Raw genomic sequence first — 26,545 nt, forward strand, 5'->3', positions numbered from 1 at the left:
ACAAGCCTATCAGGTTCAGCCTTTCTCGAAACCCTTATCGCACACTTGGTTGTTCGCATTGATTCTACTTCCTTTTCCAGTGGCCTTTCCTGCCCCCTGGGCTCGCAGCTAGCTCCTCAGTGACTCCTAGGCTACGGCTCGACGGTTGTCACGGAGGCACAGACCTCCAGGACCCTGGGATGTGGGTTTCTGGACCAAGTGTGCCCAAGCATTTTGAAAAGATCAGGCTGAGTCCAGGGAGCAAGAAGGGCGTCTGGGCTTTGCAGAAGAGAAAGGCTGAGCTCCAATTACTTTGAGATTCGCCGCCGGGTGTCTTCTCTCCTGGACTCAGCCTCTAATTTCATTTCAGCTGCTGCTTTGCTGATTTGGGCTCTGTTTCCACTGACAAGTCTGGGGACTTGGGGTGCAGTGTGGTCGGAAGCCACAAAGCCCTTCTCCGCATCCTTGGAGAAGTGCCGGCCAGGGCTGGGGATGGCGGTGCTGAAATTGGTTCGGCAATTAGTGCGCCGGCCAAGGAGTTTCCCTTACACGGGGTCCCCGGTGCCCCCGCTGGGGGAGATGGGCCGCCTCGCCTCCTACAGCCCACGTGACCCTCTGCTCCCCCCACTCTATCAACAATTATTAAGATGTGCGTGAAAGTGCACTGACCTAGATGGGAGGTTTCATAAATATAAATAAATTAAACGGTTATGCCTAAGGACGCCCGGGCGCGTGTCGGGAGGGAGGGAGGGGGAGGCGCTCATGGTTGGATGGCCTGCTGAGCAAACACGCGAGAATCCAGGGCTGGACGGGAGGGGACAAGCCCCGCAGGGCGCGGCCTCCCCAGGACCCTCTGTCTCCGGGGCTGGCTGAGCTCGGTGCCCTGGCCAGTGGGTTGTGTCTACGCTGGGTTTGACCCCTCGGCCCTAGGGTAGCTCCCCCAGCGTGGGGTGGCCTGGGAAAGCCCAGACCCAGACTTCTGGCTGCCATCAGCCTGGTCAGTTTGTCCTACTTGCTGGGAAGTACTTTCCATTTGTGTTTAAAGTAAATAGGTTGAAGGGGAAGGAGCCTGGGTGCTTTGGGGGGTGGCTGGGGATGGGGATGGAACTCTCCAATATTGATTTTTATGGGGGAAGGTGGACCAAAGACTGAGCCCTCCTCTCTTTCCAAAGTGCTGTCACACTGTAAACTCATGCTATTCTTCCAGCGGCTTTGCGCGTGTGTACAAGGTGCTGTTATTAGTATGGTCATTCCCATTTTACAGATGAGAACACTGATGCCCAGAGAGATGAAGGGAGTTACTCAAGGTCACCCAGTGACCTGGTGATTTGCTCAGTCATGAAGCCATCACGGCCTCTCCCCTCTCCACACTGCTTTGGGGACCGGAGGGTCTTGGGATCCTCACCCCTCATTTCTTCTTCCCTATTTCTAGCCCCTTCCATCCGCATGCCCAGACCTCTCACACCTGAGCGTCCCCACATCGGGTCTGTCCCCTTCTGCTTCCTCCTGTGGACTCTGGTGGCAGGAAATCAGCTAGGAGCCCGCTGCCAGCTGGGCACCCCTCTGCCCAGCATGCCTGGGCTTCCCTTTCCCTCAAGGGCTCTGCACGGTGGGCACCTCCTGGGTCAGCTTCCAGGCTGCGACGCCACCTCGCCCCCGTGAGTCCCCTGCCTGCCTTCAAGGCTCTGTGGCTGCGCCACCTCGTTGAGGTGACTCCTGATTACTCTGGCCTGAGCTCAGCCCCTCCAACGGCCATCTGAGCACCGTTTCCCGGCCTCGTCCTCTCCTTTCTCATACGAGTCTGCCTCCCCGCACCCCCGTTAGCCTGGGGCTCCCTCCGGAGGGTCTGATAGCACAGACCCAGGCCACCCTCTGACCAGAGACCCGAGGCAGGCGTGGCCTGTGCACATCTCCAACAGCGGAGGGTGCGGAGCCCAAAGGTCTCCGAGTCCCTTTCCAGCCCACACTCCCGGGGGCGTGAAGGACCCACAGGACCTAACATCGCTCCTCTCCAGGAATTTGCATCCTAACAGGTGCACAGGAGAGCGCTGCCCTGTTGGGGTGGGTGCGGGGGTGCTTCCTGTAGCCTGTGGTGGGGGGCATCTCCTCGGAGCCAAGGGCCAGGCCTGTTCTGTGGAGACTTTCCTCCTCCCCGCCCCCTCCTCCCCCACCTCCCCAAGCAACCTTAAGGGATCCTCAGGGAACTAAGAAAATAGAAACACATTTAAATTCTCTTCCGCTTCTGTCCCCTTGCATTCAGATGACTGACTCATCTGCCCCTCCCCCCAGTCTCTAACTTTGGGCTCTAACCCCGAGGGGCAGGAACACTGTTCTAGCTCCCTTTTCACATCTGGAACTCAGGTCGGGACTCCTAGTGGGATTCAGCACCTGCCACACACCCCCAGCCCACCCCGCCCGTGTCCGACCCCCGAGGGGGATGCCCAGGAGGAAGAACCTTCCAGAGCCGGGCTAGTTTGCTTCTGTATCAAGAGCCCCATGGTCTGCCCGGTTTGCCCAGGGCCCGAGGGCGCCCGTGGACGTCACTTGCTCAGCGCAATGCAGGACCCCTGCCCGCCTGGCCTTTCAGAGCCCTTTAGTTCGGAGTCAGGAAAAATCAGCCGCGTGCGTCACCTCCAGGGGTGTGTGTGGTCGCTCCTGTGGGCTCAGTAACTTGGAGCGCTGCTCTGTAGATGTGCACGGAGATGCCATATCCGAGGCCCCGCAGAGGCACAGAGCGGGCCTGGGGCCGGGTTCTCCGTCTCCCCATCTGCAAAATGGCTCAGCAGCAGCACCCACCGCCCAGGGCTGCGGGCTGAGGAAGGTACGCAAGCGGTGCTTGGCACGTGGTGAGTCCTCACAAAATATTAGCTCTTGTCATTACGATCTGACTTGGAGCCACAGCAAATAGCACCGGCTAGTGCCGGCCGGCCGGGTGTTTGCTGGAGCCTCGTTTCGAGGATTCTGGTCCAGATCATCCCTGCCAGCACCCTCTGTCAGGATTACTCAGGGCTTCCTGTCTACACAGCCTCCCTGTGACTCATTTCATTTTGATGTTCGGCAAAACAGAATTAGGAATTCAGATTTTCTACCCCCAAAGCATGTTTCAAATCAAACGGGGGTGGCTGGGGGGGGGGGTTACGTGCTGTTTGAAGTGACGGGTTACAGCGTCTGCAAACGCATCAGTGCGCACAAGCCAGGGCAGCGCGGCGCTGGGGTGTCTCCAGTCCCCTGCGGGTCACCCGGGCGACTGGGACGGCACCCCCCGCGGACGTCCCCGAGCTGCCGCCTGAGGGGGAGGCAGCAGGTGAGGACCCGGGGCCTCTGCTGGGGCGCCCGAGAGACGGCATCGCAGGCCGGGACCCCGCTCCCGCCTTGGGGGCTCACTTGAAATGTCACTTCCTCCGTGAAACCTTCGCGGCCGATCTCCTGTCAGAACGAATCACACCTCCCGTATCCTCAGGGCGCTCGTGTTCACACCACAGCCCTGCACCGACGGGGGCCCATGGGCACCGAGGGCCGGGCGGCCTCGGATTCACGGCCCGTCTTAGACAGCCGGCCTCGGCCCGGAGCAGCCTCTTCCGTTCATAGAATCCGTCCTGGGAGGGCCTCATCCTTTCTCCAACGTTCTCTTCCCGGACTCCTCACGCCCAGCTCCAAATCCGCATCGGGCCACCACGTGAGGGCAGGTGCCAGCCTGTCAGGAGACACGACGGTCCACGCGGGCACCCCTGGGCAGATCGGACAGCCCGGACCGTGCTGGGTTTCACCCCGCCCCTCCGGCGCCCATCTCCTCACGGAAGGCGCCGGGTGGTGCCTGAGCCACGTCGGGAGGCGGCCTCAACTCTGCGCAGCTTGTCACATCGCGCCCACGATCCACCCCGCCCCCCACAGGGGCGCTCACCTTTCCTGTCCAGAAAGCGATGGGCGATCAGGAGAGACCCCCCTTTCACGGGCGGCCTGCCTGAGGCTCGGCGTGGGTCCTGGAGAACGCGCCGACACGGACGCCTGAGTCCCGGCTCTGCTCTCTCGGGCTCTCTGGGCAGCAGTGGCCTCGCCGGGTCCCCCGGTGGGGCTCGGAGGACACGCACTGGCCTCTCCCGTGGAAACGGTGGTTAGCAGCCATGTGCCTCGGCAGGGCGGCCGCGCGGGGCTGGACTCTGTCCCCTGTGGGGCTCCGCACCAGCCCCCTCCTTCCGCCTGGGCGTTTCCCACGTGCAGCCCGAGTCGGGGTGTCGGGGTGATGCCGGAGCAGGAGCCCCGCTCCACGTGCCCTGCTGAACCCGCCCCGGCCCCCGGCCCGCAGTGACGGTCTCTGCCGCTTCTGAACGTCACCGTCAGACGGTACCGACAACCCGGGAAGGGCCTCATGGGTGTCCCCAGGCCCCGGCTGCGAGGACGCGGCAGCCCCAGTAATGACAGGGCGGAGGAGGTGTTTTCTTGGCGGAGCCCAGCTCCGGTAGAAAGGTCAATATCTTGGAGGTGCCGACTCTCGGAGGCTGGCTCTCTGGCTGCGTGGGGACACCAAGGACGCTGCCTCGGCACGGCAGCTCTCCCCAGGCCTGTGCAGACACGAGGCTGGGCCACCGCGCGGCTAAGCTAGACTTGGGCTGCTAGGAGGCGGAGCGGACAAAGGCCTCAGCAGGAAGTTAGCCGCCCCTGTCCCAGCTGAGTTCCGAGCGGAGGGGCGCAGGCCCGGCGGGGCGGCCGCTGGACCAAGGCCGCAGGGCGAGCCCTTCCCTGGTGCTCCCGGCTGTCAGCTGGGCCGTTCAATCCCTTCCATTCAACTGGGCGAGCGGGATGGGATCGGGACTGGCGGCAAGACAGGGCAGAAAGCCGGAGGCCACCAGAGACAGGGGCTGGGAGCGTGCAAGGCAGTCAGAGGCACTGGGCCAGTCCCACGACGGGGCTCCAGGGGCAGGGAGGGGCCTTCGGACCCGGCCCTTCCCAGAGCAGTGCAGAGAGTCCTCACACTCTGGGGTGCTCTGCCCCACCCAGGCCCACTCCTCCCAGGGTCTGAGTCCTTCCCTGCACCTGGCCCCACAGCTCTCGGGGCGAGGGACCGCCCAGCGCCGAGGCCCAGCAGACCGTGTCAGAGGAGGTGGGGGCTGCTGCCCCCTCGGGTCCCGTCCTCTAGGACGGACACGCAGACGCACGGCCGGCTCGGCTCTTGGCTGGACGAATTCCTCAAGTGGGCGGCCAGGTGCCCCAGGGGGAGGCTCTCAGCCTTTGCCAGGGGCCCGTCCCATTGCTGCTGTCCCCGGGGATGCCGTCTTAGGTCACCGTCTGTCACGACAGCGCTCACTCCTCTGGATAACCGACACGGCGGACCTGCCGGGCGACGGCCAAGCGCCAGGAGCAGCAGCCCCTTTGATTCTCTCTCAAGGACCCGTGACGCAGACGCGGCTGCTATCCCATCTCAGAGGTGAGGACACTGAAGCGAGACGGGGTGGTGACGGCCCGAGGTAGCCGGGAAGATGGCGCCAGGCCGGCTCCCGACACTGTCCTCTGTGTTTCCTCCAGTGTCCCATCCTGCTGCCCCGCCCCCAGCCACCCACCTCCTCTGGGCCCCGGGCCCTGCCTCCCAGGACCTGCTCTGCGGCAGGTCACCCTGGTCCGGGCTGCGAGGGGCACTGACCTCTCCCTCCCTCCCCCGTCCCCTCCAGGGTCCGGGCCCCAGGTGGAGGAACTGCCTGTCCACGCCGAGTCAGGCCAGCGTCCGGCCTGCTCTCTGCCGCTCGGGCCCAGCTGCCCTGCGGAGCCCTCGCAGAGCTGAGCCCCTCAAGGAGCAGAGGACGGATTCGGAGCAGCGACTCTTCCAGGAGCGGGAAGAAAGGGAAGCAAATGCGACACAAAACAAATAAACTGTCTCCCTCGGTTTTCGGGACGTAGAGCCGTTCACGCTAGTCACACCCCCTCTTTGTCCCTTGCTGCCACCCTGACAGCAAGTCAGGTGCAGAGCGAGCCCCTCCTTGGCGGCCACAGGGAGAGCGCGTCGCCTTCCTGTGCCCGAAAGAGCCCAGTGGCCCTGAAGGAGTCACTGCCGTTCTCTGCCGGGGACCAGGCTCCGCACCTCTGTCACCCTGGGGCGTGGTGACGCTCTCATTCTAAACGCCCATGTCATCCACCACCACGAGGGGACAAACGTCTCTCTGCGTTTATTTCACAGACACTGACATGGCATCTGTGCGTGGCAGGTGCCATTCCGGGCATGCCGGTGACACGGATGCGCAGGGTCCCAGGACACCTCTGGGTGGCGTCACAGCCCCCTCCCAGGGTCACAGGGGCCGAGGCACTCAGGTCACAGAGCTTGTAGGCAGTAGAGCCACGAGACTACGGGTCCGTGCTCCTCGTGCCCACAGCTGCCTCTCTGCCAGCTTTGTCCCTGAGCCCCCTGGGAAGGGGTAACGTGCTGGTGCAGCAGCCCTTCCTCTCGGGATGGAGCGGTCCGCTCACCGAGGACCGAGTGCCACCTGGGTAATTAGAGGGCCCTTTCCGGTCCCTTCTGGTTTCCTGTCTGGCCTCCGGTAGCCTGTGCAAACTGCAGGGACACGTTAATCCGGAGTAACACAGGCCACAGCTCCCAAAAAAAGCCCCATTGATAGAGCCCTCCTCCCCGGGGGCTCCTAAGCAGGTGCATCGAGGGGCATGAAGTGTTTTGTAGGTGATTATGCAGACACACACGCGCCCTGGGTGCCGGCGAGGCAGAGCTGGAGGCCTCCCGCCCCGCCGGGCTGCCACAGGGGCTCTGGTGTGCGGTACCAAGGGGCTGCCGAGCACTAAACATCGAGACGCTTGCAATCCAAACAGGAGGATCCAGGGAGGCGGGCGGGTCAGACTGAGCTCCAAGCACGGACCTTGACGGCCAGGACGGGAAGCAGGCCGGCGAGGCTGGCTTGGGGCTCCCGTCCCCGTGCCCCCAGCCACCCCTCTTCGCTGGGTCCTCTCTTCCTCCTCTTCCTCCTCCCATCTCCCGCTCCCTCGGACAAGCAGGGGCCCTGCTGCCTCCTGTAAAGAGGAAGATGAGCCTCACGCCCCAAAGAACTGAATGAGCGCAGGCCGAGGGGAGCAGCCGCTGTCAGGCGGGGTCTGGGGAGGCTCCTGCAGGGACAGCTGGGGTGGGGGCTCAGAGGCGCCCCGCTTGGCTTCTTCCAAGCCTCTGATGCGAGTGGGGAGGGAGGCGGCGGTGTTCTTCTCCAGCGTGACCAAACACGGGCCCGCCCGAGAGGGGCCTGTGAATACAGCCACGCAGATGACACGCATCAGCACGTATTAAAATGCAGGCGACCAGCGCCTGCCTCCCGCCGGTCCGCGGTCCCGGGGAGGGACCGCCAGACCACGCTGGATCCGAGGCGCAGGGCAGCCCTGGCTCTACAGCATGATATTCATTTATTCAAAACAAACACGCGCTCGAAGTCCCTTCATTGTAGGTGAACAGAGCAAACATTCTGCAGGCGAGCCCCCCCCCCTCGCCCCGAAGTGTTTTCATTAATGTAAATTGTTTGCAGAAGGCAAATTAATTCTAGAAATGGTTTTCAGACACGGCAAATCGTCCTTGTAAAGCACAGGATGTGCGAGGGCCCTCTGATTTTCGTATGCGCCAGGGGTCTTAGGTAAACATAATAACGTTGATAACGATAATCAGTGCTTATTACAATGGCCGACCGGCGCGTCGGAGCCGCCTGGAAGGGCTGGGCCCCGGTTCTGAGCCGCGTGACACCAGGGGGCGCGCAGGTGGCAGGAGCTCCAGAACGCTTGAAACCAGGGACTTTGGGGTGTGTCTTACAATTTGCCTTTGTAGGTTCCCCTGTTTCAAAACCCGAGTCTGACCTCCCCGAGACAGACAGGCGTAGCCTAGTTTACAGTTGGAAGGGCGAGGCCCGGAGACACTGAGTGACCCGTGCAGGTTACTGTCCAGTAACGGGCAGACTTAGGACAGAAATTCAAAGCACCTGGTTCGCATCTCCGACCTCCCCACACCGGGGCTCCCACACGTCAGGGATCTGAGTCCCACTAGGAATGTTTCTGCCTTCTCCAAATGCCTCTGCATTATCATTTATGTAATGTTCTTCTCAAAATAGGCCTTAAGCACCAAACAGGTTTTAGGCCGGACTCATGATCGCGATGTCCATGGAATCCTGGACTTGATGTGCTGGTTCTGAGTTTTTAAAATACAAATTCAGTGCATAAGTTCTTCGTTCAAGTGCTGCCCAGTGCCCCACCCTGCCTGCCGCTGTCCCTGGGCCTGCACACGGCATCTCGGGACGTATGGGCTCACACACAAAAGCTGCAGCTTGACACCCCTAAGTCGATTCTGTCCCTCTGGACCGCCCGCCCCCCACACCCGCAGGAGTTCTGCCTGGAGGGCGCGGCGCGGCCCTGCAGCCTGAGCAGGAGCAGGAGGCGGAGGCCAGAGTGACACCCGAGCTCCGGCTGGTGTCCGGGGACGGGGACTGAAGAGCTGCACAAAGTCCGCCAGGCCGGCAGTGTGGGGAGTTCCGGGGGGTGGGGGGAGAGCATACGCCACACAGACCCCCCAGTGCAGACTGGGTACTGGCTCCGGGCAGGGCAGCGTCGCCAACTTCACAAGTAGCAATAATGACCGTGTGGTTCTATGGGAAATAGGCCTATTTGTTTGCAAGATTCATACAGAGTTATGCGGACATGAAATTACAAGAGGCCAGGATTCACTTTAAAAGAGTTCAGGGGCGCCTGGGGGGCTCAGTCGGTTAAGCGTCCGACTTCGGCTCAGGTCAGGATCTCACTGTTCATGGGTTCAAGCCCCCCGTCGGGCTCTGTGCTGACAGCTCAGAGCCTGGAGCTGCTTTGGATTCTGTCTCTCTCTCTCTCTCTGCCCCTCCCCCACTCACTCTCTGTCTTTCTGTCTCTGTCTCTAAAAAATAAATAAGCATTGGGGGGCCTGGGGGCTCAGTCGGTTAAGCATCCGACTCTGGCTCAGGTCATGATCTCACGATCCATGGGTTCAAGCCCTGCGTCAGGCTCTGTGCTGACAGCTTGGAGCCTAGAGCTGCTTCAGATTCTGCATCTCCGTCTCTCTCTGCCCCTCCCCCACTAGCACTCTGTCTCTCCCTCTTTCAAAAATAAACAAACATTTAAAAAAATTTTAAAAACACTAAGCAGGATTTAAAACAGCTTTAGTACAAAGTAGCAGGGAGACGGGAAGCCAATGTGGACAAATCTTATCAGTCGTTGGATCTGAGTGACAGGGTGATGGGTAATTTGAAATATTTGTAATAATTTTTTTAAATGGAAAAAAAAGTACCCTGGCTGCAGTAGTGTAAGAAAGAGGGTGTCAGACCCGTAAGACGGGAGCAGGACGGGGGGTGAGGCGGGGTCTTTGGGGAGGAGGTGGTTCCAAAACCCCCCGCCCAAAAAGCACCTTCGAAGTTCGCCCTGGGCCCATGAGCCCGGCCAGGTTTCTCATGCCCGCACCGCATGCCGACGCCTGTAATGAGGGAGGATGTATAATTGATGAAAGCACGATGTGATACAGTCACAGAAACCTCGTCTGCGGGAAGACATCTGTTCAGCACACAGAATCCACTCAGCTGCTGTCACAGTGCATTTACTGGATGGCACCGGAGCGCCGGCACCGTGCAAGCTGCGGTCTGTAGCACTGGTCGTCTCCGGACGTGCAGGGGTAGGAGCCCACGCTTCTGTTTCTGATATTTATGTGTCTGGGCTGCACTCTCTCTGCCTCCCGGGCTCTGCCTGCATTGCCTCAGCGTCCTGCTCATAAATTACCTGTGCTCTCTGACAGGCTGTTGGCAGACCTGGGGCCGGCGGCTAACTTCTCTCCCTCGGAGACTGTGTCACAGAAGCCCGGGGAGCCCCGTTCGCTGCACATTCTGGAAAAAGGGAGGAGCACCCCCCAGGAAGGCGGCTCCAAGAGGTTCCTTCTTTCCCTAGAACTCTGCCTGCTGGCGCATGCAGACCCCTCCCTGGGCCGCCCTCCGGATTGAAGGCTCCTAATCAGAGACTCCAGGCTGCCATCCTGCAGCCCCTCGGCCCCTTGCTCAGGGGCACCCCCTCCTGGACTCCGCCGTGCCTGCTAAGATGCTCACAGCTCGGGTGGAGCGACAGCAGCCTTCAGCCCTTTGTACTCAGTGCTCACATGGTCCTCACTCGGGGTCGGGAGCCCAGTGTGTGTGCACATGTGTGTGCACGTGTGTGTGCACGTGTGTGTGTGCACGTGCAGCTCCTCCGTTTCCCCAGAAGCTGCCGGTGGCCTGGGTCCGTCGTGTCCTTCCCGTCTTTGGAGTTTCCCCTGGGGTCTGGCACAGGGCCACGGAGCACCGTCCACCCTGGACCCCGAACTTTGAAGGTCTCTCCCACTGAAGACCGGAGACCACTAGGTTCATTAACGGAGAGCAGACATTGTGTGGCGAGCTAATTGTCACAGAGCACCCACCACGTGCCCGGCGATGCTCTAGGTGCTTTACGATATCCAGTAAGATGGTCCCTCCCATAACCCTACAAGGCGGGAATAATTATCGGCCTCATTTTTCAGATGCAAAAACCAAGGCGTAATAAGGTTGATTCTGTGCCTCAGGGTCACGCAGCTTGTGAAGGGGAGACGCAGGCTCTGGATCTGGGGAGCCTGGTTCTGAGCCCGAGCCCCCGGCTGCCCCCCCGAACTGCTGCCCCACGGGGCTCGGGAGGAAGGGCTCTGACGCGACACCGCCCCGGGGGAGGGGCTCCAGCCGCGTTTCCGCGGGTAGTGACGTCCTGCAGCCTCGGCGTCCTCTCCCACACGTGGGCTCGGAACAGCCCCCGCAGAGGGGACTGTGAAGATTACATGAAATGAGGGTCCCGAGGGTCCAGCAGAGTCCCCGGTGCTCAGGCATCAAGACACCAGAGGGCATCCCTGCCCCCACCCTGCGAAGGGGGACGGCGGGAAACGGCCCAGCGGGTCTCAGGGCCACGTGTGTGCCCGTCTCGCCCTCGGCAGTTGCCCGACCAAACCGCTCTGCACGGAGAGGCGCCCGGTGGTCAGCGAGCTCGGGCCTCACTGCCGAGAAAACCAGACGTCCCTGCCCTGCAGCCCAGCCGGCTGCCGTTCCAGCCTCTCCCACCCGACCCACCCCTTGTCCATCTTCCCTAAAGAGGGCAGGTTGCCCCCCAGGTAGCTACAAAGCCGCCCCTCCGTGTGCCTCACTGGGGAGCCGCGGGTCACTCAGGGGGTGCCCCGGGGCTGCCGTTTGGGCGCCTTAATTAGAGTCTGACAAATGAAACTTGGGAGGATGAAAGCGGCTCTGTGCCCCCTGCAGAGCGGAGCCTTGGGCTGGAGAGGAGAGAGGACCTCTACCCACCCCCGTCTGACAGCCCCCGGCCCCAGAGGCCGGGTCATTCGGTAGAAGACCAAGGGCTGCATGGGCTTGAGGCCCCCAGAAACACAGCGGCAGAACCTCGTCTCTGCCTGTCACAGGATGTGGGGTTCCTACTGTGTTCGAACCACTGTACTGAGCCAGCTTTCTGTCTTGTTTTTTTAAAAATTTCTTTATGAGAGAGAGAGCAAGAGAGCGAGCAAGTGAGCAGGGGAGGGGCAGAGAGAGAGGGAGACCCCGAATCCTCAGGCTCCAGGCTCTGAGCTGTCAGCACAGAGCCCGACGTGGGGCTCGAACCCACAAACTGTGAGATCATGACCTGAGCCGAAGTCAGACGCATAACCAACTGAGCCACATAGGTGCCCCTCTTTCTTTCTTTTTTAATTTTTTTTTTTTTGAGAGAGAGAGAGAGAGAGAGAGAGAGAGAGAGAGAGAGAGGAAGAGTACACTGGGGAGGGGCAGAGAGAAGGAGAGAGAGAAACTCAAGCAGGCCCTGCACCGTCAGTACAGAGTCCAATGTGGGGCTCGAACTCACCAACAGTGAGATGCTGACCTGAGCTGAAGTCAAGAGTTGGACACGTAACCCACTCAGACATCCAGGCGCTCAGACCAACTTTATTTCTAAGGGCTTTTAAGAAGGGGAGGTAGGTCTCGCCTGGTGTGAGACATCAGGGAAATGAGACATCAGCCTTCTTCAGCTTTGCCAAAGCCAAGAGAAAGGGGCAGAGGGCCCCAAGGGCAAATCTCAAGGTATTCCAAGGACACACATGGAAACTGGTTCCTGGTTTTGACTCCATGTCCACCCCAGAGTAAACTCCCTGCTGTCTCTCGATGTAGGTGTGAGCTGGAGTTTGGGGCAGCGCTTTCCTTTGTGAGGCTGAGTGACTTCACGCACTAAACACCAGCAGCACCCGCGGTCATGTGTGCCAACCAAAGACGCCCCCTCCACCACCCACCATGTTCAAACACCCACGGGATGGGATAGCGCCCCGGGCAGAGAAGCCCTCCCAACGTGCCAGTGCCCCGGGCCGGGCGCGCCCACCTGCCTGGGTCTCTTGTTCTAAGACGGCAGGAGTAGTTGTGACTTCCTCTGGGCATCAGCTTCTGCAAAATAGGGCGTTGTGCGCCAGCCTTCACGGGTGTGCTCTGGATGTCCCCAGGGGGTTGGACAATCCCCTGCAGCAGGGCCAGGCCCTCTACTGCGCTATGTGTTCCTCTGCCCCTGGCCGGACCCCCCAAGTCCTTCCTGGTCCCCATTCCTCTCCTAAGAGGTCTTTAGTCCCCTTTGTTTGGAGCCCAGGGAGGAATGCATGAGGGAAGGTTGAAGGGCGTGCTTCCTTCCCCCCCCCCCCACCCCGGAGACCCTCTCTGTTACTCAATCCTGTCATCCTCTGCCCTCTGACAGTTTCTGCGGTGGGATTTTAATTCTTCATTGTTACCTTTGTCAAGATGGGCCACCTCTCCAGTTCACCCCTGCCTCTCTCTCTCCGGGCTGTTCTGTTTTGCATTTCTATGGTGGGTCTCCTCCTTCCTGATATAATGACTACTCTGTCTTTCTCTTTCACTCACACAATCAGATACACACACACACACACACACACACCCTTTGATATTTCCTTACGGCACTTCTCTGAAGAAATCAGGGTGAGGGAGGGCTATAGGGGAGCGTTAATGAGGAAGGCTTTCTTGGTCATGGGGGTGGGGAGGGATGGAGGAGTCATTAGAACAGGGATCAAGGGAGTCAGTGGAGCCGCTGTCTCTGAAGAGCTTTTAAAATTTCTACTTTTTTTCTCATTAAAACATGATACATATTCATTGGAAGAATTTTGGAAAATTTTAAAAAACAGATATAAGACAATATAAATCAGCTGCAACCCCACCAAGAAGAGAGATTAGTTAATAATCAGGTGCATTTTGGGTGCATTTCTTCCCAGCCTTTTGGAGGGGCCTGAGATCAGACTTTAGATGCGATATTTTATGTGCTTCCCCACCCACACCTTATATTATAATAAGAGCTTTTCTTTTATATCATTAAATTATCTTTGAGCGCACCATCTTAAGACTAGTCTTCCCCTCTACTCCTCTGTGTGGATAGGCTGTGACTGACTTCCCAGGTTTCCCAGAACCCAAGACGCCAGGGTCGACCCCGCTTAGTGGTTCCACAAAAACCCCAAGAGACAGAAGCCAGGCCTCTCTCCTAATGATGCCTTTCCCCACCTTGCCTCACAGTCGGGAAGAGCTCACCAATGTCGGTCCCCATCCCCACCCTTGTGTGGGCTACCCCGAGATGAGCTTCTGCCAACCCCATTTTGCCAAAAAAAAGTACCTTTTGAGTTCTAATTCCATTGCAACCAACGTAAGACCACCGTTCTCCACAAACCTCCCAAAGTACAAGGAGAGAAAGGGAGCAGCTGTGGAAATATGCAGGAAAAAGGCTCAGGAACAAGATGCCATGTCTTAAGCTCTAAGACAAAATCATAGGGGAGCAGGTGATTTCTTAATAAATTCTTTTTTGTTCTGTATTGTCCACGATAAATGACCACACTCAGCATCAATAACTGCAAACATACCTGGGGAAGAGACACACAGAAGCCTGTCGCTCTGGATGAAGGCAGTGGGTTGAATTCAATTTCAGGTTTGAAGGCAAATTTCACGGCCCTAAGCAAAATTATCTTAGAGAGTGGACACCACCACGAATTCAATAAAAATAAGACCAGTGTGGCTGAAGTGGGGGAATTTCCTCCCAGAATTATACAAGATCTCGGGCACTGGGTGGTAGAGAAATCGACTCTCAAGTCCAGAACTTTTGGAACAACAAGCTCTACGTTTAATGGGTTTCTTAGCACAAAAGTAACCTCCCTGGAGGTTCAGAGCATCTTCTAATAGAAACCTGCCGTTCCTGTCAGGAAAAAATCCCAGGAGGGCATGCCAACTCACAGAACAGGAGAAGGTTGGGAAGGAGAGGCAATTAGAACCCCTCTTCTAATTGTAATAATATATTTCTATGCTTGAGTGAAACTCAACACGAGAGAAAACAGATGCAGGACGAATACCAGTATTACTGCCTATGGAAGCTATGCACGGTGCTCACAAAAATCAGTGGAACTGTGCGTTCTAGAGAAATAATGATGAGGCAGGAGAGGTGGGAGATAGAGATGTGGGGAAGAAGATGCAAGGGGAGCACAGAGGTGCACTGTTCCAAAAGTTAATCCCTATGAACCAAGACTAGCCAAGGCTGACACACGTGTATTCAATGTGTAAAAGGGAAACTCCAAAAAGAGCTTGTAATTCTGAGGGCAGCAGCAAGCCTGGACACCCAGTCTGTGACAATAAAAGGTTCATAGGAAAAGAGAGGAGGAAACCCAGTGGCTAGCTTTGGGATCACCTGGTTTGGCATTTACAAGGTTTCCACGTCCGTGAATTTGTCATTGGTGTGGGCTTTCTTTTCCCTTGGCATAGAATGGTTACAGCAATGAGCAGTCACATGAAGCACAATATAAATTTTTATTATTATTGGACGGTGCTGTGGCTGGAGCTGCACTGTTCTGCATGGAGGTTCTCAGACATATTATAATTACATTCGGTAGGTTTGCAAATAATGACATAACCCAGTCACCTTACTGTGGGTATGATTTATTACAAATAACAAAATGTTATTATATGGAAATTAGCTTCCACACAACAGCTGACTGGAGGGGAACGCTCCGGAGCCGCTTGAATCACCAAGACAGGAACCCGTGGCATTTCAGGACCTGGGACAGCGCCAGAAGGGCCGATGCCACCTTGCCAGCCAAAACGACCTCGTGGCAAAGACCCGGATGGGAAGGAAGGCGTGCTAGGGCAGGACGGTGAGCAGTTAGGACCCAACCGGGTTCAAGGCCAAGGCCTCTGCCAGCCTGGGAGAAGGGGCTGCCTAGGTTACTTTTGGTTTTTCACTTGGGTGCTGCCTTCTCCCGACCTCTTTTTGCAACTTAAATGTTTCTTCTTTAACTTGAAAAGAAAATTGTCTACCTCAGAATCGTCATCCACAAACCCACTTTCTTTTTTGCATCTTTGCAAATGTCATCACTAAAAAAAAAAAATCAACCAGAGATACAGTGAGTCCAGGCATATGGAGCATGTAAGGTGTGTTATGTCTAGTCCTATCCATAAATTGGGTCAAGCCCTGGGCAAGGAGGATCCAAATTTAGTTCATTTAGTTTAGAATGAACTAAAACATTCACTGGCTGTTTAGTTGTCTAACATTTCCCCCAGTAGACTGGATGATAAAAAGCAGAATATGGCACTTACAGGCATGCTGTCCGACTCGCCTCTCTCCCACTGTAAAAGCTTAAGAGATCTGAAATGCCAGCCTAACAGATAGATTCATCCTGGTTATTTTCTGAGATTTTCCAAGGGGATTACCTTTGGTACAATGCATTTTGACAAGGCAAGAATAAAAATGATGGTAGTTTCCACAGAACCTTAACGTTTTCCCATATCCTATGGGTAAAACGGATTACCCCATTTAACTTAAGAGTAAGAATTAGTTCAGCAACTTGCCCAAGACTTAGGAGTAAAGGGAATATCAGAACTCAGGTTTGCTAATCTCCCAATCCCAGATGTAACCTGCTGTCTCATCCAGGGCATCTGGGGTGGTTTAGGGGAAGATAGCTCGCAAAGTGCAGTGCAGGACCCTGGCCTGAAATGCATTTGGGCTTCAGTATCTTTTCCCCCACCCTTGGGAGTTGTTGACTCTATGGAGAAATTCTGGCTTTTTTTTTTTTTTTTTGGTCTCTGTCTACATTCAGGCCTGTCAAATATAAACTCAAACCCTTCTTTGCCTTTGTCTATATGATTTCAGGGTTTGGAGGGGGGGCGGACGTGAGCAAGGAGGCACCCCGTGTGGCGGCGGGAGGCAGGGTCAACTTTCCTCAGAGCACCCTCTGGGGATGCAGTTCTACAAAACCCAAGTGTGTTTGTTGTTATTTCAAAATCAGGGCTAAATTGCTTTGGTTTAAACTGAGTAACATCTCTGAGAGGGCCTTCTGACCGTCTCATTTTGGGCTAGGTTTCTGGTGTTGTCCTTTCTTGGACATTGGTGCCCAAAGTTTTGAAAGAATAAATGCATTAAGAACGTAAACACCCAGAAAGCAATCACTCAGTGACATTTAGCACCACTGACGTGGTGGAATCACAGTTATTACAGCCACACAGAGCTCTGCACCAATTTCCTTTCAGTAATTAGAGAATTTCTGACCAATTAACAGGAAACAGCTTGGGGCAACTTCTGGGTGGTTGTGGCCGAAGCTGGAGCCTTGTGGTGGAACCTCACAAGTGAACACTGGCCCGCATTCCCCAGCAGGACGAGGTGACCTTGGGTCCCTCCCTCTCCTTTGATTGTTCCTGGGAACGTGCAATGGCCTCCCCTTCATTCTTTGGCCCGAAGCCACTGGATGTCCAAGTTTAATTACAGTCCTTCCTCCCACACCCTGGAGACCAATGTCTGGAGGGGGCTTCCAAACTATTTCCCCCCAAAGTCTTCAGTGTCTCCTTATCATCTAGATTCATAGAGCTATGCAATGACAAGCCCTTAGAAGTCTTCCAGTATTGGATCATTTTCTTTGGAGTACGATGCCTTTCTCCAAATGAAATCCCACATGGAGCCCCTGGTATAAAATGGGTGCAAAAGGCCATCTCTGTGAACATACTGTGCTTCTCCTGCACAAGTCATCTGCACAGTGTTCCACCCAGGAAGGGCTGCAGGACCCTGGCCTTTGTTGGGTCAAAGGATTCCCAGCTGGATCAGAAGATAGGCGTACAATACGCACAGATGTACAAACAGCAGGCCAGCCGTGATGCAGGCTCACAGACGGACCCTGGAGCCCAGCTGAGCATCTAGGACCCCCTGCAGTCTCCCTGACGCCCGGAGAGCACAGGTGAGCGGCCCACCACCACAGGGAAGGGAATGGCAGGGTCCGGAGTGAAGGGCCAAGCTCTGCATTTGGACCTCGGCTCTGCCTGAGTGTGTGATCCGGAACAAGGTCACGTAACTTCTCTCTGCCTTATCTTCCTTATCTGCAAACATGGCGGGTGGCACAGAACCTACGTTACAGACGGGGCGGGGAGGGGAGGAGTTCGCTCCGAGGAGAGCGCCTGGATGAAGGAGGCATCCGGAAAGCCTCAGCTGTCCCTCCCACCGGCCGCCCTCGGGTTTGCGCTGCCTGCGCTCTGTGCCCGGCTTCGCCAGCACCCACGTGGGAGTCTCTGGAGGGTAAGTCGGGGCAGGGCTGCAGTACCACAGATGGAGGGCCCCGCCTTCCCCTTCCCGGGCCGGGCGGGAACATGGCGCAGGCACGAGGCAGCCTCTCCCTCGGCTGAGCTGCGATGCCTAAAGGGATTTGCGGCTGCTGAGCCCCATCGCACTCTGGATCATGTCGGGGAGTAAATCCGCACTCTCTGCTCACAGCTGTGCACTGGCAGGCCGGCCCCGGAGAAGGGAGATGCCAGCTCCCCTCTCCCTCGGGCTCTGGGGCCCACCGGCCCATTCGGAGCCGTCCCTCCCCTCACCCCCTCTCCCGTCTCCACCCACCAGAGGAGGGAGGAGGGGTGGTCTGAGCCACCACAAGGCGCTGACAATTAAGCCTATTCAGAGCCGAGTCATTTGCATGCAGCTCCTCACCAGGCGGAAAACACTCAACCTGTCATTATCTCCTGGCATCGCTGGTAACTGCCACACGGCTGGCATGGCGGCTTCCCTCCCCTGGGCACTGCCGGGCAGGGAGAGGGGGTTGACGAAGGGCCCGGAACCTTGTCTCTGGCCCGGGCTGGCCTCTGTTGGAGGCCAGGAGGCTGGATCGAGAGGAGGTGGCGGCGTGGGACAGGCTGATAGGACCCGGGGGCCCCGTTGTGCTTGGGCACTGGGCAGGTCTCTGCAGGACATGCAGGCCGAGTGGCAACAGGACAGGAGTCATCGGGGGGACGTGCTCACCTCCTCAGCTGGAATTTTAAATGAGATGATCCCTTAAAAACTATGAAAAGCCACCATGTTGCTGCACGCCCACAGCGCGGGCTCTTAGGCAGCTGCTCCCTCCACGGCAGGCCAGCTGCTCCCTGCCCCCGCCCCGCACCCACTGCTTCTCCCTCAGTCCTCGGCCCCCAGCTCTAAATAAACCGCAGTGAGCTCCACACACTACGAAGACACTGAATGCTGGTGCAGCATTTCTGGTCTCAGAGACAGAGACAAAAAAGACCCAAAGGCTCAGGATCTCACGCTGATTCCTGACCCTTCACAGCCTATGGGGAAACCAGGGTGCAAAGGCCTTCTCCCCAGGATAAGGGGGGTCGGGGTGGGTGCTGAAACTCTCCACCCTGAGATTTTCTCTAACCATCTGAGGGGAACAGAGCCTCCAGCTGAGACCCCCGCCCCTCCGCCCAGATCAGGACCAGCCTACGTTTGGAGTAGGTGGCACCGCTCTGAAAGATCCAGAAGCACGACACCAACCAAAGCACTTTCCCGTATCCGCGATGACCTGAAATTCCACTGTTCATGTTTTATTCCTTTTGCTTAAACCTTTGATCCTGGTTTAAATGCCGATACCCCTGGGAGAGAGAACACCATAAAATGTGCTCAGTTATTTACTCCTTAGTAAGAGTATATTTCTATAGGCTTTTCTGAGAATAAGCACAGATTAGAAAGGGAAAGAGAGACACAGAACATCACGCCCTTAAATGGGTGGGAGCAGGTTTCACTAGGAGGGAAAATGCAGAGCAAAACAATCTGGGTTGGGAAACCCAGCCTTCCTCCGATTTTTTCCCCAGGACCAGCTCTGACTCGCTGGTTCCTGGGATGGAGAGGCCTGGACGCACTGGTCCAAACCAGCCCGGCTGAGCGTCCCCGATCCTGAGTTAGGGCTCCCGGGACAGGGTGGCCCTGGGCTCCATCCCTGAACAGGAGCTGGGAGGGACCACTTTTTAGTCTCACGACGTTCTCTGCTGCCCTGATGAGGCCCCAAACCCACACCGCCCAGGCCTGTTTCTCCTTCAAAGGCACAGATGTATCAAAAGCACATTTTGCATTTCCTGCCTGTTTCCACCTCCAAGTCAGCGACTCTCGCTGGGCGTGCCCACCAGGGCTGCCTTTTGTTGGTCTTGACAAAGAGAACTTCAGCTTGTCAGCTGGGTGCAAGCCTCCACTTGGTGGCCCTAAGATACGGGCGGCTTTTCACTCGGATCTGGCCAGAGCACTCCATCGGCTCCACGTCCGGCCCTGCGCACAGGTGGCCCGGTGTGGCAGCTCGTCCGGGCGTGTCTCTGTTCTCCCCATGCCTGTGACTCCCTCTCGTTAGCCTCCGAAGCCCCGAGCACGGGGCAAGGCACCGGCTGGAGCCCAATGGGTCCTTGCTGCCTGGTGGTGGCCCTGCCCTTGAGCACATCATGGCCGGGGGGGGAAGGTGAGACCCCGGGCACAGCGAACTCTCGGGCAAAGCAGGGCAAGGTCCCTGATGAGAAAGGGCAGACAGAGCCCATGGCAGAATCTTCCAGCATCTGGCCTGGAAATCCTCACGGGCTGCAACCCTCACGCTCACACTGCTGCCGCACTCGGTCCTAATTTTGCCCCTTTATGGTCCCTGAATCAGAGGCCACCGCACATAGCTTCCAAGCGGAAGAAACCCGCCGGTGAATAGCAGGGTGGCTGGGAGCTCTGGGGTCGGGCGCATCTGACACGCGCCGTGTCCCTTGCTGAGTGACTGTGGGTAGGTGGCCTTCACCAGGCCTCAGTTTCCTCATCTGTAAAATGGCGACAGAGAACCACCCACGTCAAAGCTTGCTGCGAGGATTGTGGGACACAACGGATCCCAGGCCTGAGACCCGGTGAGTGCTCACTAAATGTTACCGTTTCCTTCTATCATTTCCTAAAGCACAAGGCTGACACCACAGGTGACGCGGCTGCGTTCACTCTGAAGGAAAAAGTTTCAAATTCCAAGAGGGGAGACCAGCTCGTCTGGTCCAGCAAGGCGCCACGGTGCAGGCCTCTGGAGGTCAGGAGGGCTGGTCTAAGAGTAACTCGGAAACGTCTGGATGGACAGAGAAAACTGCGGCGACTTCCGGAATGATCTGGAAGCACAGATGCTTGTAGGAGGGCTGTACGGTATCATTACAGGCAGCAGCTCTGACTTACCGAACGTCTACCACGTGTCAGGGATGTGCCCGAAACCTTATTCACGGTCCTCAAACCGACATTGGCAGGAAGGCGGTGGGGTCCCCATCGGATCAGGAGGAGGCTCGGATGGGCAGTGCCCTGGCGAGGGCCCCGCGGCCGGCGCTGGCAGAGCCGGGTTCCGGCGCCCCCCCCGGCCTGACTCAGAGCCCAGGGCTTCCTACGCAGGCGGCCTTCCCGGTCCCGGGGTCGCCACCGCCCAGGCTCCCCCGGGGTCCCTGAGCCTCTCGGCCCGTGAGAAGCCCCTGCCCGCTTGCACGGTGCCCCCGCCAGGTGTCCCGCTCCTGACAACAAATAGGACATCCGGGGGCCCGAGCCCACTTCACGTACCCCCAGGGGGTGGAGAGGGGCCGTGCGTAAGTGGCCCGGGGGCTGTGGCACACCGACCGCTGTCATGGCAAGAGGACACGTGGCCACCGCGTTTCTGAGACGGATCTTAGGAACTTGGCCTCGTACAGGTTTGGCGGCTGCACAGCGTCTCGCTGCCTGCCTCCCAGGACCGCCGACCACCCCCAAGGCGCGTGTTCAGCCACACCAACAACCAGGCCCACCTCGGAGGGCCGCTCCCGAGTAATGAGCCACGCCAGGCCCCACTCTGTTGAAGGAGTCCTCTGTGGCTCGCGGCCGGCTCATTACTGCAGGTGTTTGTTTATTCAGGCTCCGATGGGTGGGCCAAGCCCGCTGCAGACAGCGCGTTCCTCACTGAGTCCTGCTCTCACCCCCTTTCCTCCAGGACTCGCCCCTCTCCGGGGGCTCCAGGGGCGGGGGCGGGGGGAGGCCAAGCAGCTCACTGTCCCGGGAGCCCGGGTGGAGGAGCCAGAGACGGAAGTGGAAGGGGGCCGCTCCCATGCCAGGCTGCCCGCCCGCGCCTCCCTGGCAACAAGGCCTGTCTGGGACCCAGGGCTCCCTGCCGCGAGACATGAGACAGGAGCTCTGGGGACCGCTGCCACCCGGCCTGGGCACAGGCTGGCTGTGGGCCGTGGGCCTGGAGGGACCCGAGGAGAAGGGCTCCTGTCGATGGAGCCCCGGCGGCGGCAGAGCATCCTCTTCCTCCTGCTCGGCCTCCCTCCATCCTCCAGGCCCTTCTCCTCCTCCTCGCCGGGACCCCTCACCCCCACCCCATGGTGGCGGCCGGCTGACAACTACTCCGCAGGGTCCCTAACCGGGCTGGCCACACCCTCATCTCGCAGAGCTCAGCTCAGGCCCCCCTGTGCCAACCCTCGTCTCCAGCACAGAGACCTCTCTCCGCGCAGAGTCCATAAATGCAGCACAGCCCAGAATGCAAAGACAAGGCGGAACAGAGCAGCACTTCGGCGGGGGCCCTCTGCCACCTGGCTTCATTCAGTCCTGGGCACGCAGGGTCTGTCTCTGTTGGACTCGATTTCTCCAGTAGGTCAGGGTAGCTGCAGGGGTGGAGGCGGGAGGTGTTAGAGGAAGGGGGTGGTTGGACACGTGACAGAGATGTCTGGGGTGCTGGGGAGAGAGGGGCGGGTCAAGTCGGGGTTTCTGGGCTTTGCCCCAGCCGTCTGGGTGAGAACTTCCTGTTCCAGGGGACGCTTTGCTGAGCCAGATCCACACAGTCATGGATGAGACCCCCGGCCTGGGGTCTTTCTGGTTGCTCCAGCGAGGGGTACGGGAGGCAACCACTAGCCCTGGCCATGAGTTTCCTCTCCCATCCACTGGGGTGAACCAGACTTCCTGTGGGTGCCGTAAGGTGTGGATGCTGTGTGCATACAACATCCAGTCCAGGGCCTTGTGGGCACTCTGAACATAGCAACGGTTGCTGTCCTGCCCATTCCCTAGCCTCAGTCTTCCATTCTGTATAGTGGGGAGAGCAACACTGACTTCTGGTGGGCACATCTCAGGCTTGCAGGGGGCTGGGCTCCCGTTCCCGTGGGGCTCTTTCTTCCCTGCCCTCCTCATGTTTCCCTGTGAATGGATTCTGAGGAACACGGAAGAGACCAGGGGATACCTTCTGGTGCCTCCCTGGCCTCTGTGGCTCCAGAAGGAGCCTCACGGCCTTCGCTGCTCCTGGAGAAGGTTGCTCAGTCTTCGTGTCAACCCCGCCCGTGGTGGGAATGCACCGGCGAACACCCGCCCGTCCCACCGAGAAGGAGCGCCACTGTATCACAACCCCTGCAAATGAGCCCGCTTTCCTAACGGTCTCACATAGATGGCTGCTGCGCCTGTAAAGGGACCCGCTCTGTTTTCCGCACAGCGCCCCTGCAAGTGTCTGAGCCATAAAACTCTGGAATATCCTCTCTTCTCTTCACTATACTTATTACAAAGGTCATTCTTTTTTTTTAATGTTTATTTTTGAGAGAGACAGAGAGACAGAGTGCGAGCAGAGGAGGGGCAGAGAGAGAGGGAGACACAGAATCCAAAGAAGGCTCCCAGCTGTCAGCACAGAGCCTGACGCGGGGCTGGAACTCACAAACTGTGAGATCACGATGACCTGAGCCAAGGTCGGACGCTTAACCGACTGAGCCACCCAGGTGCCCCCAAAAGGTCGTTCTTAATTTGACACGGATTCCATCCATCCCGCACAGCCTGACCCTGTTCTGGCTCCAAAGGTAATCAGTGTGTCAGACTCGCCCTCTCTCTGCCTGTGCGGGAGATTTTAGGGATCTTATGTATCTCTGCGATTTTTCACTTGCTGAAGCTCGCTCATCAGTGTTGCCCAGGAGCGGAGTGTGGATTGGATCTGAATGTCCCTTCTCTTCAAACATCCTGCCATCAGCTCCCTCGCCAGGAGCGGCTCCCCGCCCACCGCTGAGGAGAGGGGGACGGACAGAGGAGTCGATCTGGGAGAGAGTGGACTCATTTTCTCAGTTCTCACTGAGAACTCTCCAGACGCCAGGCAGAGTGCCGAGCGGTCGGAATACAGAGATGCCCAGCAAGCTCACCGTTGACAAGGACCAGAGTTCCAAGCAAAAGGCTCCAAGTACAAACGACCCAGGAGCGAAGGTCTCTTTCAGGGGAAGAGGGCGAGGTGGACACCGACTCTTTCCAGACACGCATCCACGGCTCCAGTGGTAAGCTCCCCGCCACCTTGTTTCCCGACCCCAACACGGGCTCTTGATGCTGGGGCTCCTGTTTCCATGGGGCTCTTTCTTCCCTGCCCTCCTGATGTTTCCCTAGAGTCTATCTCCCTGGGAGACTAGGTCACAAGGTGCTTCAGAGGAAAGGGAAGGGGGGGGGATGGGGCGGGGTCCCCTGGCTCACAGTGGGAAGTCCGCAAACCAGCCTCAGGGCAGAGGCGTGTGCTCGGAGGTGCAGAACCAAGGTGCCGCCATTGACCGCCCTGCCCCATGCCAGCCACCAGGGAGCCGCCATCTGCACCAGAGATGGTATCCCTGGTCATCAAGGTCCCCGCGGGAAGCAGAGTCAACTCAAAAGCTGCAGGAGCAGAGGCTTCTGGGAGGGGGCTCGCCGCAGAGGGGTGGGCCGGGGGCAGGTGTTGTGGGTGGATGCGGGGCACCTCCGCGGAAGCCGGGGAGGTGGGAACTAGGCATCAGATGGCGGGGCCCTGGCTCCAATGAATAGTCCCTACACCTCACCTTCGCCCAGAGGAAGGACTTTGCAGGAGAAAACCGCCACCAGCTGTGGAGCCCCTAGCAGGCAGGTGATGAGGTGGGAGGCAGAGAAGCCAGAGGGGTCTGATGCCCGCCCCCCCCCTGGCCCCCCGAAGCCATCCTGGGTGGTGACGACTTCAGGGTCTTATTAGCAGGGAAGAAAGAGGCTGATGAAGAATGGGAGCCTCACCAGGGTACGTCCGCCTTCCGTCCCAACAGACCATTTTAAACTGGAAGAGACAGCGCTCTCTTTAAGTAGCGATTTCACGACTTCCTCTCTCCGCCTGCATCACGGCGGCTCTGGAGCAACGAGACCAGTCATGGAAGCTGACAGAAGTTTCTGCACGGCAGCGTATACATTTTGATGCCTGACATGAACCTCGAGAGCCGCCGGGTCAGGGCACTGAGCTAAGTGCCAGGGGTGATGCTGGGCGGACGGGACCCCGGGGGGATCTCGACGGGGGAGGCACACGAGCAAACGAAAAGCTTAGTAGCAACACAATTGTGGGTTATAACCACTGAGCACCGGGAGACGGCATCAGTACTTAAAGATCTGGGATGCTGAACACAGCCTTGCAAATAGACGCAACTTTTCCTGAGTAATTTGTTCTGATCATAAAAATAAAGTATACTTCTTATAAAAAAAAATTGAAACATATTGAAAAGTATAAAAGACGAAGTGAAACCCGGAATCCAACTTCCCCTATTAACATTTTGGTGTATTTCCTTAATACCATTTTTTATTTTTATCTGTATTTATAAACACCCCACGATGCACACCCACGTGTATTTACCTCCACGTTTGGGTATAGTTGAGATTGTATCGTATATTTCATTTCATGTTCCTCTGAGAACATTTTCATATTTTCGAACAGTCTTCATAAACCAGCAGGTGTGACGGCCAGGTGATAGTCCCCTGTTGGTATTTTACACCATTTCTAATTTCTCGCTCCTATACATCTTTATCTGTGTTTCTGATTATTTTCTTAGGATAAAGTCCTAGAAATGAAGTTATTAGATCCAGGGGAAATACTATTTATAAGGTTCTTTGATACATATTTGCCACAGATGTTGCCACATAGGCTGGACACCCAATTTCCAAGGTCAGCAGCACCGCCCCCGCACCCTGCTCTCTTCGCCAACGTTAAACGATACAGATTTCTAATACGTGTGAAATCAGGAAGTCTAAAATGGCGGCTCGCTTTCCTTCCCATTTGTGATTCCTAGTGGAGTCCATCTTCTTCCTGAAGCGTTTTCAACGATTCTTTCTTTCTTCTACGCATTCTCTGTCACGTTCTTTGCCCATTTTTCTTTCCGGATGTTCGCGTTTTCTTAATAATCTAGAAGAACACTGTATTTTAAGGATTTTTATTTTTGCTCTCTGCTATACTCGTTTCAGATAACCTTCTCATTCTGAGGCTTGCTGTTTAACTTTATACACCGTCTGTTGGATGAGATGGCGTGGTAGGTGTGATGTTTCACAGCCCGGAAGACTGGCTTCGCACTCTGGCCTCCGCCCGTGGCCACGAGGGCCAAAGCAGAGAGGTTTTCTGGAACTGACCGCTCTCCCACGCTCTTCAAGACCTACAGGCGGCTCGACAGGACTCCGAGGATGGCTGCGGATCACTCTCGACCTGGGAACCGTCTCTTCCCACCTCCCCCTGCAAGAGTAACAAACCGCCGAGCACACACCACAGAGCGAGCTGCCCCCTCAAGGGGCGCCAGCGAGGTCTGCACCGGGGCTTCTAGACTGTTCCTGGCCAACGGCCTGGGGGGGGATCCAGGCCAGTCCCAGTGGATGCTGTGCACACGTTCTTCATGTCGACAGGACACTCCTGACTGCTCGGCGTTCTCCCTGAGCACGGGGAGCCCGAGACCCGCTCCCCGCCCCCTTCGGTTGCTACGACTGTATTTCCTGGTCACACGTTCCTCCCGAACGGCTCACCCCCCACCACACGGCACGCGCCCGGCCTGCCGGACCCCGGGCAGCAGCAGGTTCTCAGCACGTCCTCTGACGAAGGGTTTGCCGTGTCAACAAGGACCTTGTCAACAAGCATCTCTAGTCAGTTCCTAGGGACAGCCCCTCCTGTCCCCCACCCCAAACATGGCAGCAATCCACCGTTAGGCACAGGGCTGCCGGGGGCTCGGTGACGGCGGCAGCGGGGCGGCAGCGGGTCCCACGACCCGGACCTCCTCCAGGTGTCCGCTCCGCCCTCTGCCTCCTCTGTCCCACTTTTCTTGTTCTACTTAAAATATCTTGGAGGCTCTGCCTTATTGGTGCACTCACAGTCACCGTGCTCCTGGTATTCAGTTATCCACCACCATGTCGCTTATTTAACTAGCTCTCTCTTCCTCAACATGGAGATTTCTGCTCCCGGGTCTCCATTACAAGCCGTCCCACAAAACCACATCAACAAAACCCAACCTGCACATACGCCTCTTGGCTC

At 57.5% G+C, this 26,545-nt stretch overlaps 1 protein-coding gene and 1 long non-coding RNA gene across 2 annotated transcripts in view; one reads left to right on the forward strand and one right to left on the reverse strand.

Moving 5' to 3' along the window:
* The window catches only part of DSCAML1 (DS cell adhesion molecule like 1), a 305,212-nt gene that overhangs the window by 127,979 nt on the left and 150,688 nt on the right, over positions 1–26,545 (reverse strand). The window lies entirely within an intron of this gene.
* On the forward strand, positions 23,325–26,368 carry LOC115305948. The gene is made up of 3 exons (XR_003915102.1): positions 23,325–23,558; positions 24,251–24,492; positions 25,498–26,368. It is a non-coding gene; the product is annotated as an uncharacterized LOC115305948 (long non-coding RNA).

This window comes from Suricata suricatta, chromosome 11, assembly GCF_006229205.1.
Source record: "Suricata suricatta isolate VVHF042 chromosome 11, meerkat_22Aug2017_6uvM2_HiC, whole genome shotgun sequence".
In the NCBI taxonomy this organism is placed as follows: domain Eukaryota; kingdom Metazoa; phylum Chordata; class Mammalia; order Carnivora; family Herpestidae; genus Suricata; species Suricata suricatta.